Raw genomic sequence first — 17,170 nt, 5'->3', positions numbered from 1 at the left:
ATAAAGGAAAGAATACACATAAAAAACCTAACATCACAATTCAGGAAACTACAAAAGAAGACAAAATAAGCCCAAAGTAAACATAAGGAAGAAAATAAATATCAGAGTAGAAATAATGAAATACGGAACAAAACTAATACATATATTTTTTAGCTTTTGTATTTTATTTTATTATTTTATTATTTTTATTATTATACTTTAAGTTCTAGGGTACATGTGCATAGCGATGCAGGTTTGTTACATATGTATACTTGTGACATGTTGCTGTGCTGCACCATCAGCTCCATCAGCACCCATCAACTCGTCATTTACATCAGGTATAATACAATGCAATCCTTCCCCATACTTACTCATGATAGGACCTGGTGTGTGATGTTCCTTACAGGAAGTCAAGTGATCTCTCATTGTTCAGTTCCCACCTATGAGTGAGAACATCGCGGTGTTTGGTTTTCTGTTCTTGTGATAGTTTGCTGAGAATGATGGTTTCCAGCTGCATCCATGTCCCTAAAACTGACACAAACTCATCCATTTTATGGCTTGTAGTATTCCATGGTGTCCTGTAATGCATTTTTCTTAATCAGTCTGTCACTGATGGACATTTGGGTTGATTCAAGTCTCTTTGCTAATTGTGAATAGATGCACTTAATAAACATGCATTGTGCATGTGTCATTGTAGCAGCATGATTTATAATCCTTTGGTATATACCCAGTAATGGGATGGCTGGGTCATATGGTACATCTAGTTCTAGATCTTTGAGAATGTATCATACTATTTTCCATAGTAGTTTGAACTGGTTTCAATCCACCAGCAATTGTAAAAAGTGATTCTATTTCTCCACATCCTCTCCAGCACCTGTTGTTTCTCACTTTTTATGATGCGCCATTCCTAACTGGTGTGAGATGAAGGTATCTCATTGTGGTTTTGATTTGCATTTCTCTGATGGCCAGTGATGATGAGCATTTTTCATGTGTCCTGTTGGCTGTATGGATATGTCTTCTTTTGAGAAATGTCTGTTCATATCCTTTGCCCACTTTTCGATGGGGTTGTTTGTTTTTTTTTCTTGTAAATTTGTTTAGCGAGTCCTTTGTAGGTTCTGGATATTAGCCCTTTGTCAGATGAGTAGATGGCGGCAAAATTGTCTCCCATTCTGTAGGTTGCCTGTTCACTCTGATGGTAGTTTCTTTTGCTGTGCAGAAGCTCTTTAGTTTAATGAGATCCCATTTGTCAATTTAGGCTTTTTGCTGCCGTTGCTTTTGGTGTTTTAGATATGAAGTCTTTGCCCATGCCTATGTCCTGAATGAATTTGCTACCTAGGTTTTCCTCTAGGGCTTTTATGAGTATTAGGTCTAACATTTAAGATCTTTAATCCATCTTGAATTAATTTTCGTATAAGGAGTAAGGAAAGGATCCAGTTTCAGCTTTCTACTTATGGCTAGTCAATTTTTCCCAGCACCATTTATTACATAGAATCCTTTCCCCCATTTCTTGTTCTCTCCAGGTTTGTCAACGATCAGATGACTGTAGATGTGTGATATTATTTCCTGAGGACTCTGTTCTGTTCAATGGTCTATATCTCTGTTTGGTACCAGTACCATGCTGTTTTGGTGCCTTGTAGCCTTGTAGTATAGTTTGAAGTCAGGTAGTGTGATGCCTCAGCTTTGTTCTTTTGGCTTGAAGTTGTCTTGGAGATCTTGGGCTCTTTTGATCCATATGAACTTTAAAGCAGTTTTTCCAATTCTGTGAAACTCGTTGGTAGCTTGATGGGGATGGCATTGAATCTCTAAATTACAGCAGGCAGTATGGCCATTTCGATATTGATTCTTCCTATCCATAGGCATGGTATGTTCTTCCATTTTGTTTTACGAAGTATTCTCTTTTATTTCACTGAGCAGTGGTTTGTAGTTCTCCTTGAAGAGAGGTCCTTTATATCCCTTGTAAGTTGGATTCTTAGGTATTTTTATTCTCTTTGAAGCAATTGTGAATGGAAGTTCATTCATGATTTGGCTCTCTGTTTGTCTGTTACTGATGTATCAGAATGCTTGTGATTTTTGCACATTCATTTTGTATCCTGAGACTTTGCTGAAGTTGCTTATCAGCTTAAAAGGAGATTTTGGGCTGAGACAATGGGATTTCTAAATATACAATCATATACATCTGCAAAGAGCTGCAAAGAGGGACAATTTGACTTCTTCTTTTCCTAACTGAATACTCTTGATTTCTTTCTCTTGCCTGAAGTTACCTAGCCAGAACTTCCAACACTGTGTTGAATAGGAGTGGTGAGAGGGCATCCTGTTAATGCCGATTTTCAAGGAATTTTTCCAGTTTTGCCCATTCAGTATGATATTGGCTGTGGCTTTGTCATAAATAGCTCTTATTATTTTGAGTGCGTTCGTAATACCAGATTGTGGTACGTTTTTTAGCATGGAAGGGCTGTTGAATTTTGTCAAAGCCTTTTCTGCATCTAATGAGATAATCATGTGGTTTTGTCTTTGGTTCTGTTTATATGCTGGATTGTTTATTGATTTTCGAATGTTGAACCAATACTTGCATCCGAGGGATGAAGCCCATGATCATGGTGGATAAACTGTTGATATGCTGCTGAATCCGGTTTCCAGTATTTTATTGAGGATTTTTTGCATCGATGTTCATCAGGGATGGCCCCAATTCTAAAATTCTCTTTTTTGTTGTGTCTCTGCCAGGCTTGGTATCCAGGATGATGTTGGCCTCATAAAATGAGTTAGGGAGTATTCTCTCTTTTCTATTGATTGGAATGAACAGAAGGAACGGTACCAGCTCCTCACTTGTACCGCTATTGGTAGAATTCAGCTGTGAATCCATCTGGTCCTGGACTTTTTTGGTTGGTAGGCTATTAATTATTTGCCTCGAATTTCAAGAGCCTGCTATTGGTCTGTCGAGTTCAGCATGTATGGTTTAGTCTTGTGTTCATCAGAAACATATATAAACATAGAAATATTACAGTATTATAATGTGCCTTGATCAACATCATAAATATGGTTTATTATTGACAGAAACATCATATGCAGCATTGTTGTATTAAAACATCCTATTCATCTCTCAGGAAGAAAGATTTTAAACCCAGAATTTCATATCCAGTCAAACTAAGTTTCATAAGTGAAGGAGAAATAAAATCCTTTACAGATAAGCAAATGCTTAGAGATTTTGTCACCACCATTAGTACTGCCTTACAAGAGACCCTGGAAGGAAGCACTCAACATGGAAAGGAACAACCGGTACCAGCCATTGCAAAAACATGCCAAAATGTAAAGACCATCGGGAAACAGGAAGAGAAACTGCATCAACTAACGAGCAAAATAACCAGTTAATATCATAATGGCAGGATCAAGTTCCACACATAAACAATAACCTTAAATGTAAGTGGACTAAATGCCAGATAAAAAGACACAGACTGGCAAACTGGATAAGAGTCAAGACCCATCAGGCTGCTGTATTCAGAGACCCATCTCACATGCAGGGACATACATAGGCTCAAAATAGGGATGGAGGAAGATTTACCAAGCAAAATGGAGAACAAAAAATCAGGGGTTGCAATCCTAGTCTCTGATAAAACAGACTTTAAACCATCAAGATCAAAAGAGAGACAAGAAGGCCATTACGCCAATGGTAAAAGTCAATTCAGCAGAAGGCTGCTATCCTAAATAGATATGCACCAATACAGGAGGCACCAGATTCATAAAACAAGTCCTTAGAGACTTACAAAGAGACTTAGACTCCAATACAATAATAATGGGAGACTTCAACACTCCATTGTCAACATTAGACAGACCAACGAGACAGAAAGTTAACAAGGATATCCAGGAATTGAACTCAGCTCTGCAGCAAGCAGACCTAATAGACATCTATAGAACTCTCCACCCCAAATCAACAGAATATACATTCTTCACAGCACCACATCGCACTTATTCCAAAATCGACCACGTAATTGGAATTAAAGCACTCCTCAGCAAATGTACAAGAACAGAAATTATAACAAACTGTCTCTCAGACCACAGTGCCATCAAACTAGAAGTCAGGACTAAGAAACTCAATCAAAACCGCTCAACTACATGGAAACTGAACAATCTGCTCCTGAATGACTACTGGGTACATAACGAAATGAAGGCAGAAATAAGGATGTTCTTTGAAACCAATGAGAACAAAGATACAACATACCAGAATCTCTGGGACACATTTAAAGCAGTGTGTAGAGGGAAATTTATAGCACTAAATGCCCACAAGAGAAAGCAGGAAAGATCTAAAATTGACACTCTCACATCACAATTAAAAGAACTAGAGAAGCAAGAGCAAACACATTCAAAACCTAGCAGAAGGCAAGAAATAACTAAGATCAGAGCAGAACTGAAGGAGATAGAGACACAAAAAACCCTCCAAAGAATCAATGAATCCAGGAGTTGGTTTTTTGAAAAGATCAACAAAATTGACAGACCGCTAGCAAGACTAATAAAGAAGAAAAGAGAGAAGAATCAAATAGACGCAATAAAAAATGATAAAGGGGATATCACCACCGACCCCACAGAAATACAATCTACCATCAGAGAATACTATAAACACATCTACGCAAATAAAATAGAAAAACTAATATTTTTTTTAAAAATGAAGAACATTGACAAAACATTAGCTGGACTACCTAAGAAAATAGAGAAAAGACTCAAATAAATAAAATAAAAAATAAGTGGACATAGCAAGTGGTAACGCAGAAGTATAAAAATTGTAAGAGACTAATATAAACAATTATATGCCAACAGATTGGATAACCTATAAGAAATAAACAATTTCCTAGAAACATAGAACCTACACCATAAAAACTACAAAGGCTGCATCATTAATAAACTGAAAGTCTGAACACGCCAATCATGAATAAAAAGAGTAAATAAGTAATCAATTCTCCCAAAAAAAAGAAGCCCAGGACCTGATGGCTTCACTAATGAATTTTACCAATGATTTAAAGAAAAATCAATGGCAATCTTCAAACTCTTCAGAAAAGTCAAAGAGGAGGAAAAAATTACAGACCCATTCTACAATTCCAGAATTACGCCGATATCAAAGCCAGATAAAAAAAGAAAATTATAGGTAAATATCTGAGATTAACATAAATATAAAAATCTTCAATATAACACCAGAAAACCTCATTCAACAGCATGTTAAAAGGATAATACAAAACAATTAATTGAGAATTTTCCCTGGGATGAATAGATGTTTTAATACAACAATGTGCTGCATATGATGTTTTGGTCAATAATAACCATATTTACAATGTTGATCACATAATATTATAATACCAGTAATATTTCTATGTTTATATATGTTTGGATAAGCACATACTTACCATTGTGTTAAAATTGCCTACAATTTTCAGTACAGTAACATGCTGTCCATGTTAGTATTCTAGGAACTATAGATTATACTATATAACCAAGGTTTGTAGTAGGCTATACCATCTATGCTTCTATAATTACACTCCATATTGTTCACACAATAACAAAATTGTCTAACAATGCATTTCTACAAATGTATCACAATGGTTAAGGGACACAAGTCTGCATATGAAAATCAATAAACATGATACACCACATTACCAGAATGAAGGATAAAAATCACAGTATCATTTCATTAGATGTAAAGAAAAATACACTTGACAAAATTCAACATTATTTTTTATGATAAAAGCTCTCAACAAATTAAGTACAGAAGAAATGTACCTCAACACAATCAAGGTCATATATCACAAGCCCACAGCTATCATCAAACTTAATGGTGAAAAGCTGAGAGTTTTTCCTCATAAGGAATAAGACAAAGGTGTTCACTATGGCTATTTCTATTGAACATGTTACTGGAAGTCCTAGAGCAATGAGGCAATAAATAAATAAATAAATAGCATGCAAATTGGAAAGGAAAACATGAAATTGTCTGTTTGCAAATGACATGCTCTCATACATAAAAATCCTAATATTTCACATAAAATGTTAGAAATAAATCAGAAAATAATCTAATTTACAACAGCATTAAAACGATTAAAATACTCAGGTGTAAGTTCAACCAAGAGGAGAAAGTCTGTACACTAATAATTATAAAACATTGATAAAAAAATAAAATAAGCAGAAAAGAATGGAGAGACATTCCATGTTCACAGATTGGAAAAGTTAATATTGTTAATATCTTCATATGAACCAACCAGACCTACACTCAATGCAATTCCTATCAAAATTCAAATGACATTTTCTTACATAAATAGAAAAGATAATCCTAAAATTTGTATGGAGCTAAAAAAAAGCCATGAATAGCCTAAGCAATCTTTATCAAAATAATAATAATAATAATAATAATATGGAAGCATCACACTTCCTAATTTAAAGTTACATTACAAAGCTATCGTAATCAAAACAGTATGGTACTGGCATAAAAACAGACACATTGCCTGATTGAATAGAATAGAAAGCAAATAAAACTAAACCCATGCATATAAAGTCAAAAAACTTTTGACAAAAGTAACAAGAATACAGAGTGAAGAAAGAACAATCTCTTCAATAAGTTATTTTATGAAACCTGGATATCCATTTGCAAAAGAATGAAATTAATCCCTTATCTTAAACCATACACAAAAATCATCTCAAAATGGATTGAATATTTAAACATAAGACTCGCCAGTTCTCAGACCAGGAAATTAGCATCTTTCTGATTCGAGTTGGGAGCAGCTTCTCCAATGTGAACCCCTTCCAGGCTTCCCATTAGATGACTGACTAGAGATGTCAAATGCCAGTTCTCCTTACAAAAGAGATCAAAGTTATGGGTGAGCAGTCACCCCGAGTGGAAAGCTGAGGGAAGAGTGCCAAAAACTCTCAGAGAGGTATATAATAAGTTGGGGTACAGAAAAGAAAGGCAGCAAAAATCTGGCAGAGATTGGCCCCCAAAAAGCTTGGAGTTCCATGGACAGGTTAGGTAGGGTATTTCTTTGCTTCCCTCAGCCCTGCAAAAGACTGCTGACCAACAAATTGTTGGAAAGTTCCTCTGCCCTCATGAGCCTGAGTAACACTCTCAATGGTTATTTGGGAACTTCCTGGGGGCAGAACACTGGTTGGTGAGCTCCTGCAGTTGTACTCACATGATTCTTCAACCCAAATTCAGGTGGAAGGTGTCATAAAGGTTTTGCACCCAGTATAAGCCACCATCCTGCCCATGGAATCTCAGCTCTTATTTCACTGCATCAACAGATATCCTGCAAACATATCCCAGAATCTGCTTTGACTTCAACAAATAAGAGGATGATTAGATCTCTAGGGAACTGCAGGATCCCTAGAGATCTAGCCTTTGGCATGAGCCACCATTATGGGAATGGTAAGCAGAGTCCTCCAAAGCACCCCTTGCAACAAAGGAAACACAGGTACAATGCTGATCTCCAATGCAGGAGAGAGTATGGTTCTGTCTCAGTGGATGCACTAGTGACTGGCAACAAATGTAGAGAGGAGATTGCCTCCTGCTACCCCATCTATTGCCGCAGACGCAGCCAAGGATTTTCCCACTGGGGGCTGGTGCAAGTGCACTTTGTGGTAGCTTTTCTAGCACTTTTAATAGCGGCTCCATCCACACTGAATGTGTGCCTACCTCCTGAGCTCAAACAATGACTGGGGTTCATCTTCCTCTCTCTACACAGAGTGGTAGCATCCCTGCCACAGAGTGCAGAGCAGCCACAGAGCTGTATGTTTTGGGCTGCAGGAAGATGTCTGCCCAAAGGCAATTTTGGCAGAAGCTGGCAGATGGGCGTTTCCTGCAGGCCTCAGTCACATTGTGGACTAGAGATAAAGGACAGCATCTATCTGAACTGAAGGTTATGATCCCTGTGTCAGGGGCATTATAGGGAAGCAGACTATGTTCCTCCCTGTCCAGGACAAGTTGCTGGTGCAGACCCCTCCCGTAAGTTCTCAGCATATCAAACCAAACACTCCCTCCACCACTCCCATCAGGGTGGATGTTTCCATACTTCATTAGAGTACCCCAGGGTAAGCTGTGTCTTAGGCATCCCCTACTCTACTGTAGACCAAACTTGCCACCAAATAAAAACCTGCTGACACATCATAGTGCGAAGGTGCAAGATAAACTTTCTGAGAGCTCTGCACTCCCAGCTCACAGAAGATAGTGTGCCAGATCATATGGCCAATGCATCACTACAATAAGCAGCATTTGAGAAAGCCACAACACAAAAATTATATATAGCCAAATAACTCATACAGAGCCCTGTGGGCACCTTGAAAGCACCCAGAGATGGAGCCAAAAGATTATACAGGACATCCATTACAATCATACCACTGAGGAATTTTTATCTATACAATCCCAATTTCAAAACTAAGAAGTGACAGCTTCTTCAAATGAGAAGGAACCAGTGCAAGAACTCTGGCAGTGCAATAAGGGAGTTTTGACATCCCTGAAGGACATCAATATCTCCATAGTAATGGATCCTAACCAAAATGAACATTTTGAAATTACAGATAAAGAATTGAAAATATAGATTGTAAGGTAGTTCAATTAGATTCAAAAGAATGTTGAAAACCAACATAAATACATTTTAAAAATTCAGGATAGGAAAGATGAGACAAATGTATTGAAAAAACAGATCTTCTGAATATTAAAAAGTCACTAAATGAATTACAAAATACAGTTGAAAACTTTAACAACATAGTAGATGAGGTAGAAGAAAGAATTTCAGAACTTGAAGACTGTTCTTTTAAATTAACACAGAGAAAAAATTTAAAAAAATTTAAAAATGGGGCAACCCCCTTTGGGTCCCCTCCCATTTTATGGGAGCTCTGTTTTCACCCTATTAAATCTTGCAACCCCCTTTGGGTCCCCTCCCATTTTATGGGAGCTCTGTTTTCACTCTATTAAATCTTGCAACTGCACACTCTTCTGGTCCGTGTTTGTTATGGCTGGAGTTTAGCTTTCGCTCACCATTCACCCCTGCTGTTTGCCACCATCACAGACCCGCCACTGATTTCCACCCCTCTGGAGCTGGCAGGGTGTCTGCTGTGCTCCTGATCCAGAGAGGTGCCCATTGCCACTCCCGATTGGGCTAAAGGCTCACCATTGTTCCTGCATGGCTAAGTGCCTGGGTTTGTCCTAATCAAGCTGAACACTAGTTGCAGGGTTCCACGGTTCTCTTCTATGACCCACAGCTTCTATTAGAGGTATAACACTCACTGCATGGTGCAAGATTCCATTCCTTGGAATCCATGAGGCCAAGAATCCCAGGTGAGAGAACATGAGGCTTTCCACAATCTTGGAAGCGGCCCACCACCATCTTGGGAGTTCTAGGAGCAAGGAGCCCCCCAGTAACATTTGGCGACCATGAAGGGACCTCCAAAGTGGTGAGTAATATTGGACCACTTTCACTTGCTATTCTGTCCTATCCTTCCTTATAACTGGAGGAAAATGCCAGGCACCTGTCAGCCAGTTAAAAATGATTAGCGTGGCTGCTGGGCTTAAGGCTCAAGTGTGGGGCTGTCTGGGAGAGGGCTTTCTAACAACCCCCAACCCTTCTGGGTTGGGAGTGTTGGTCTGCCTGGAACCAGCTTCTGCTTTCAATTTTCCTGGGAAAGCTGAGGGCTGACTAGAGGCAGAAAGCCAATCATCCCGAACTCCCAGCATTAGCCAGTTGAGATCATGGCACAGTCAGAAGTCTCTACTCAACAGTCGCCCATGAGTGCGCCCCTACCTTTCCTTCTGACCCAAACCTCCTGGGTCCTGACCATGACTTTCTTGAAAGAGAAGCCCCAAATTCTCCTTACCTCTGAATCTACTTCCTCCAATCCCTGCCTCCTAGATACTAATGCTTCAGACTTTCACTTCCTCTCCCAAGTATTAGAGCAGGTTGTATCTCCAAAGGGATCTAAGGAAGCTCTACGCTGCATCCTTAGGCCCCTAGGCTATGAACCCAGGGAGTCTTGTCCCTGGTGTCCCTCCCAATTTAGGCATACAATTTAGCTCTTGACATGAGCAGTTGTGTGGGACCTGTTCTCCACCACCCTTGACAGGGCCTTAGAACTGATAACCCAGTACTTTAACAACTGGAACTGGGTCTACAACAACATAATAGATCAGGATGAAAGCAAATTGAGTAAATAAAAGGGAGGCACATATTCCTATAGTGGCAAATGGGGGCAAGAAGTGAACGTCCTTTCACTGTGTTTCCAAAATCCATCTACAAAGACAGAAAGGAGAAAGAAAGAGAAAGACAGAAGTAGTAAAGAACAAAACAGTGTACCCTATTTCTTTAAAAGCCAGGGTGAATTTAAAACCTATAATTGATAACTGAAGGTTTTCTCCATGACCCTATAACTTTGTTGTCAGTGTAAACAAGGGCATAGCCCAAAAGCACTGAGGCCACTGACAACCAGTAACCTTCCTATAAAAAAATCTTTAACCCAGGAACCTGCTGATGGCCCAAATGCATTCAATCTGTAGCAGCAACTGTTTTGCTAACAGAAGAAAGTAGAAAGTTAGCCTTTAGAGGAAACCTCATTGTGAGCACACCTCACTAGTTCAGAACTATCCTATGTCAAAAAAGCAAAAAGGTAGCTTACTAACTAAAAAAATCTTAAAGTATGGGGCTATTCTGTTAGAGAAAGATAATTTAACATTAACCACTGAAAATTCCCTTAACCCAGCAGGTTTCCTAACGGGTGATTTAAATCTTAATTACCATACAAAGGTCTGACCAGACCTAGCAGGAACTCCCTTCAGGACAGGACAATAGATGGTTCCTCCGAGGTGGTTGAGAAAAAAACACAATGGGTATTCAATAATTGGGAGGCACTGAGGAAGCATACTTCTCTGTCACCTGACTCCATTGAAGTCCAACTAATATTAAAGGATAAGTTTATCACTAAGTCAGCTGCAGACATTAGAAAAAAACCTTAAAAAGTCTGCCTTAGGCCTGGAGAAAAACTTAGAAACTCGATTGAACTTGGCAACCTCAGCTTTTTATAACAGAAATCAGGAGAAGCAGGCGGAATGGGACAAATGAAATAAGAAAAAGGCCACCGCTTTAGTCGTGGCCCTCAGGCAAGTGGAATTTGGAGGCTTTGGAACACGGAAAGTCTGGGCAAATTGAATGCCTAATAGAGCTTGTTTCCAGTGTGGTCTACAAGGACACTTTAAAAAAGATTGTCCAAGTAGAAATAAGCCACCCCCTTGTCCATGCCCCTTATGTCAAGGGAATCACTGGAAGGCCCACTGCCCCAGGGGACGAAGGTCCTCTGAGTCAGAAACCACTAAGCAGATGATCCAGCAGCAGGACTGAAGGTACCCAGGGCAAGCACCAGCCCATGCCATCACCCTCACACAGCCCCGGGTATGCTTGACCATTGAGGACCAGGAGGTTAACTGTCTCCTGGACATTGGCACAGCCTTCTCAGTCTTACTCTCCTGTCCTGGACAACTGTCCTCCAGATCTGTCACTATCCGAGGGGTCCTAGGACAGCCAGTCACTAGATACTTCTCCCAGCCACTAAGTTGTGATTGGGGAACTTTACCCTTTTCACACACTTTTCTAATTATGCCTGAAAGCCCCACTCCCTTGTTAGGGAGAGACATTCTAGCAAAAGCAGGGGTCATTATACACCTGAACATAGGAGAAGGAACACCCGTTTGTTGTCCCCTGCTTGAGGAAGAAATTAATCCTGAAGTCTGGGCAACAGAAGGACACTATGAACGAGCAAAGAATGCCCGTCCTGTTCAAGTTAGACTAAAGGATTCCACCTCCTTTTCCTACCAAAGGCAGTACCCCCTTAGACCCGAGGCCCAACAAGGACTCCAAAAGATTGTTAAGGACCTAAAAGCCCAAGGTCTAGTAAAACCATGCAGTAGTACCTGCAATACTCCAATTTTAGGAGTACAGAAACCCAACAGACAGTGGAGGTTAGGGCAAGATCTCAGGATTATCAATGAGGCCGTTGTCGCTCTATATCCAGCTGTACCTAACCCTTATGCTCTGCTTTCCCAAATACCAGAGGAAGCAGAGTGGTTTACAGTCCTGGACCTTAAGGATGCCTCTTTCTGCATCCCTGTATATCCTGACTCTCAATTCTTGTTTGCCTTTGAAGATCCTTCAAACCCAACGTCTCAACTCACCTGGACTGTTTTACCCCAAGGGTTCAGAGATAGACCCCATCTATGTGGCTAGGCATTAACTCAAGACTTGAGCCAGTTCTCATACCTGGAAATTCTTGTCATTTGGTATGTGGATGATTTACTTTTAGCCACCCATTCAGAAACCTTGTGCCATCAAGCCACCCAAGCGCTCTATACACACACACACACACACACACACACACACACACACACACACAATTTATTTATTATTATCTTTTTTTGAGACAGAATCTCACTCTGTCGCCCAGGCTGGAGTGCAGGGGTGTGATCTCAGCTCACTGCAGGCTCCGCCTCCTGGGTTCACACCATTCTCCTGCCTCAGTCTCCCAAGTGGCTGGGACTGCAGGCACCCGCCAGCACACCCGGCTAATTTTTTTGTATTTTTGGTAGAGACAAGGTTTTGCCGTGTTGACCAGGATGGTCTTAATCTCCTGACCTTGTGATCTGCCTGCCTTGTTCCTCCCAGGTTGCTGGGATTGCAGGCGTGAGCCACTGCACCCAGTCCCACCCAAGTGCTCTTAAATTCCCTCACCACCTGTGGCTACAAGGTTTCCAAACCAAAGGCTCAGCTCTTCTCACAGCAGGTTAAATACTTAGGGCTAAAATTATCCATAGGCACCAGGGCCCTCAGTGACAAATGTATCCAGCCTGTACTGGCTTATCCTCATCCCAAAACCCTAAAGCAACTAAGAGGGTTCCTTGGTATAACCGGCGTCTGCCAAATATGGATTCCCAGTACAGAAAATAGCCAGGCCATTATATACACGAATCAAGAAAACTCTGAAAGCCAATACCATTTAGTAAGATGGACAACTGAAGCAGAAGCAGTTTTCCAGGCCCTAAAGAAGGCCCTAACCCAAGCCCCAGTGTTACGCTTGCCAACAGGGCAAGATTTTTCTTTATATGTAACAGAAAAAACAAGAATAGCTCTAGGAGTCCTTACACAGGTCCGAGGGACTAGTTTGTAACCCGTGGCATACCTGAGCAAGAAAATTGATGTAGTGGCAAAGGATTGGCCTCATTATTTATGGGTAGTGGCAGTAGTAGCAGTCTTAGTATCTGAAGCAGTTAAAATGACACAGGGAAGAGATCTTACTGTATGGACATCTTGTGATGTGAATGGCATACTCATTGATAGAAGGACCAGTGCTGTGACTGTGCACTTGTGCAACTCTTAATCGAGTCACATTTCTTCCAGACAATGAAGAAAAAACAGAACATAACTATCAACAAGTAATTGCTCAAACCTACGCTGCTCGAGGGGACCTTCTAGAGGTTCCCTTGACTGATCCCAACCTCAACTTGTACACTGATGGAAGTTTCTTTGTAGAAAAAGGACTTCAAAAGTCAGATTATGCAGTGGCCAGTGATAATGGAATACTTGAAAATAATCCCCTAACTCCAGGAACTAGCGCTCAGCTGGCAGAACTAATAGCCCTCACTCAGGCACTAAAATTAGGAGAAGGAAAAAGGGTAAATATATATACAGACTCTAAGTATGCTTACCTAGTCCTCCATGTCCGCGCAGCAATATGGAGGGAAAGGGAATTCCTAACTTCGGAGAGAACACCTATCAAACATCAGGAAGCCATTAGGAGATTATTATTGGCTGCACAGAAATCTAAAGTGGTGGTAGTCTTACACTGCTGGGGGTCATCAGAAAGGAAAGGAAAGGGAAATAGAAGGGAAACGCCAAGCGGATATTGAAGCCAAAAGAGCCGCAAGGCAGGACCCTCCATAAGAAATGCTTATAGAAGGACCCCTAGTATGTGGTAATCCCCTCTGGGAAACTAAGCCCCAGTACTTAGCAGGAGAAATAGAATGGGGAACCTCACAAGGACATAGTTTCTTCCCCTCAGGATGACTAGCCACCGAAGTAGGGAAAATATTTTTGCCTGCAGCTAACCCATGGAAATTACTTAAAACGCTTCACCAAACCTTTCACTTAAGCATTGATAGCACCCATCAGATGGCCAAATTATTATTTACTGGACCAGGCCTTTTCAAAATTATCAAGCAGATAGTCGGGGCCTGTGAAGTGTGTCAAAGAAATAATCCTCTGCACTGCAGGCCATACAAATCCCCTGCACTGCAGGCCATACATTTCAATCCCTTTATCTTTAACCTCCTTGTTGTCTCTTCCAGAATCAAAGCTATAAAACTACAAATCATTCTTCAAATGGAGCCCCAGATGCAGTCCATGACTAAGATCTACCGTGGATTCCTGGACCAGTCTGCTAGCCCATGCTCCGAGGTTGATAACATCCAAGGCACCCCCCAAGAAAATCTCAACTGCACAACCCTTACTACACCCCAATTCAGCAGGAGGCAGTTAGAGCGATCGTCAGCCAACCTCCCCAACAGCACTTGGGTTTTCCTGTTGAGGGGGGAGTACTGAGAGACAGGACTAGCTGGATTTCCTAGGCCGATTAAGAATTCCTAAGCCTAGCTGGGAAGGTGACCACATCCACCTTTAAACACGGGGCTTGCAACTTAGTTCACACCTGACCAGTCACGTAGTAAAGAGAGCTCACTAAAATGCTAATTGGGCTAAAACAGGAGGTAAAGAAATAGCGAATTATTTATTGCCTGAAAGTACAAGGGGAGGGACAATGATCGGGATATGAAACCCAGACATTCGAGCCAGCAATGGCAACCACCTTTGGGTCCCCTCCCGTTTTATGGGAGCTCTGTTTTCACTCTCTTAAATCTTGCAACTGCAAAAAATAATAATAATAATAATACATTTAAAAATGAACAACATCTTCAAGAAATATAAGATTATGTAAAGCAACCAGATCCACAATGCATGGCCATTCCTGAGGGAGAAGAAGAAAAAGTAAGAAGTTTGGAAAACATATTTGATGGAATAATTCAGGAAACATTTCCTGATCTTGTTAGAGTTATAGATATCCAGATACCAGAAATTCTGAGAACACCTGTGAGATACTACAGAAGATTAATATCATCAAGGCATATAATTATCTGATTATCCAAGTTCAATGTGAAAAAACAAATCTTAAAAGCAGCTACACTCATGGGTATTTGGGTTGGTTCTGTCTTTGCTATTGTGAATAGTGCCGCAATAAACATACGTGTGCATGTGTATTTACAGCAGCATGATTTATAATTATTTGGGTATATACCCAGTAATGGGATGGCTGGGTCAAATGGTATTTCTAGTTCTAGATACTTTTGATAGCCTGGATTAAGAAAATGTGGCACATATACACCATGGAATACTATGCAGCCATAAAAACAGATGAGCTCATGTCCTTTGTAGGGACATGGATGAAGTTGGAAACCATCATTCTCAGCAATCTATCACAAGGACAGGAAACCAAACACCGTATGCTCTCACTCACAGGTGGGAATTGAACAATGAGAACACTTGGACACAGGAAGCGGAACATCACACACCGGGGACTGTCGTGGGGTGGGGGAAGAGGGGAGGGATAGCATTAGGAGATATACATAATGTAAATGACGAGTTAATGGGTGCAACACCCCAACATGGCACACGTATATGTACGTAACAAACTTGCATGCTGTGCACATGTACCCTAGAACTTAAACTATAATAATAAAAACAAAGAAAAAAAAAAAAGCAGCTACAGAGAATCATCAAATCACCTATGATTGAAATCCCACTGGTCTAACAGTGGACTTCTCAGCAGAAACTTAACAAGCCAGTAGAGATTGAGAGCCTGTTTTCAGCCTCTGTGAAGAAAAAGAAAAAGAAAAAATCTCGGTAAAGAATTTTATATCCCACCAATTAAGCTTTATAAATGAAAAAGAAGTAAAGTATTTCCCATATAAGCAAATGGTAAGGGAATTCATCACCACTGAACTAGCCCTACAAGAAATGCTCAAAGGAGTACTAAATATGGAAACAAAAAACTGACACTGACATCATAAAAGCACATGTCACATGTGCACATGAGCAAAACTTACAGATCTTATATGGCAATTACATGACTGAGACTACAAAGCACATAGTTAACATCAATGTGACAGAAACAGAACCTCATATATCAGTACTAACATTGAATGTAAATGGCCTAAATACTTCACTTAAAAGATACAGGCTGGCATATTCGATGGAAAAGCAAGACCCAACTAACTGCTGCCTAAGACACCCACCTACTGGCTACAGACAAAAAGCAAAAGGGGGAAGAAGATGTATCACACACGGAACAGAAAATTGAGCTATTCTTTAAACGAACAGAAGTAAACAAAAAACAAAGAAGGGCATTATATAATGAGAAATGTAACTATCCTAAATATATATGCATGCTACACTGGAAGACCAAATTCATACAAAAAAAAATACGACTACACCTAAGAAAATAGAAAGCAATATGAAAATAGTGGGAAACACAAATAACTCACTGACAATACTAGACAGATCACGAAGGCAGGAAATCAATAAACTCTGGACTTAACTTGAACCCAGATCAAATGAACCACATAGATATTTACATAACATTTGACAATGTTATATAAATGACAGAATATACATTTTTCTTATCTCCATATAGAACATTCTCCCAAATTAACCACATGCTTGGCCATATAGCAAGGCTCAATACACTTGAAAAAATAATAATTATATCAAGTACCTAATTGGACCATAGTGGGATAAATGTAGAAATCGATATGAAGAGGAACTCTCAAAACAACACAAATACATGGGAACGAAACAACTTGCTCCTGAATGACTTTTGGGTAAACAATGAAATTAAGGCAGAAATAAAATAATATTTTTGAAACAAATAAAAATAGAGACATAACATACCAAAACTCCTGGGATGCAACAATAGCAGTATTAAGAGGAAAAATCATGGCATTAAATGCCTTCATCAAAAAGAGAGAAAAATCTCAAACCTACAACCTAATGTTTCACTTCAAGGAACTAGAATAACAAGAAAAAAAAAAAACAAAACTAAACCTAAAGCTAGCAGAATAAAAGAAATAAACACCAGAGCA

General features: G+C 39.9%; 1 protein-coding gene across 2 annotated transcripts in view; it reads right to left on the bottom strand.

Moving 5' to 3' along the window:
* FAAH2 (fatty acid amide hydrolase 2) overlaps positions 1 to 17,170 on the bottom strand; it is a 115,710-nt gene that overhangs the window by 76,396 nt on the left and 22,144 nt on the right. The window lies entirely within an intron of this gene.

The sequence above is a fragment of the Papio anubis genome, chromosome X (genome assembly GCF_008728515.1).
Source record: "Papio anubis isolate 15944 chromosome X, Panubis1.0, whole genome shotgun sequence".
Lineage (NCBI taxonomy): Eukaryota > Metazoa > Chordata > Mammalia > Primates > Cercopithecidae > Papio > Papio anubis.
Note: the sequence above shows the minus strand (reverse complement) of the source record. Positions and strands in the feature narration are given on the sequence as shown.